This window comes from Penaeus monodon, chromosome 20 (genome assembly GCF_015228065.2).
Source record: "Penaeus monodon isolate SGIC_2016 chromosome 20, NSTDA_Pmon_1, whole genome shotgun sequence".
Lineage (NCBI taxonomy): Eukaryota > Metazoa > Arthropoda > Malacostraca > Decapoda > Penaeidae > Penaeus > Penaeus monodon.
In genome coordinates this window covers 16,485,643-16,486,052 of record NC_051405.1, presented here as the reverse complement: position 1 = coordinate 16,486,052, position 410 = coordinate 16,485,643, and positions in this window count along the sequence as shown.

The window sequence follows — 410 nt, the reverse complement described above, 5'->3', positions numbered from 1 at the left end:
TTTAAAAAAAACACAAGCCTGATGAATACCAGCTCCTGATACCGGCATAGTTCACCGGCCCGCTCGGAAATAGCCAAGCCCGGAACGGCGCTGTGATGCATGTGCTTGGATAACCGGCGGTATGAAGCGATTAACCATCCTGCCCCCGGAGTTATAACCGCCGTGTATTTATTCTTGTTTGGTTTAGAGTGAAACAAACTTCGCCTTGATTGGTAGAGCTGTTCGCGCGCTCCTTCCGTGTTGTTCTTTCTTCGTAGCGTGTCGTGCTAGCGTGTGTCTGTTGTTGTTTCCCCTTTAAAAGATTTATTTGATGTGTATTACTATTATTTTTTAATGGTGATGATGATATTTTGTATCATTTTTATTAATGTCAGTGTGAGTGTTGTTATTGCTGTAGTTTTTACAATTGG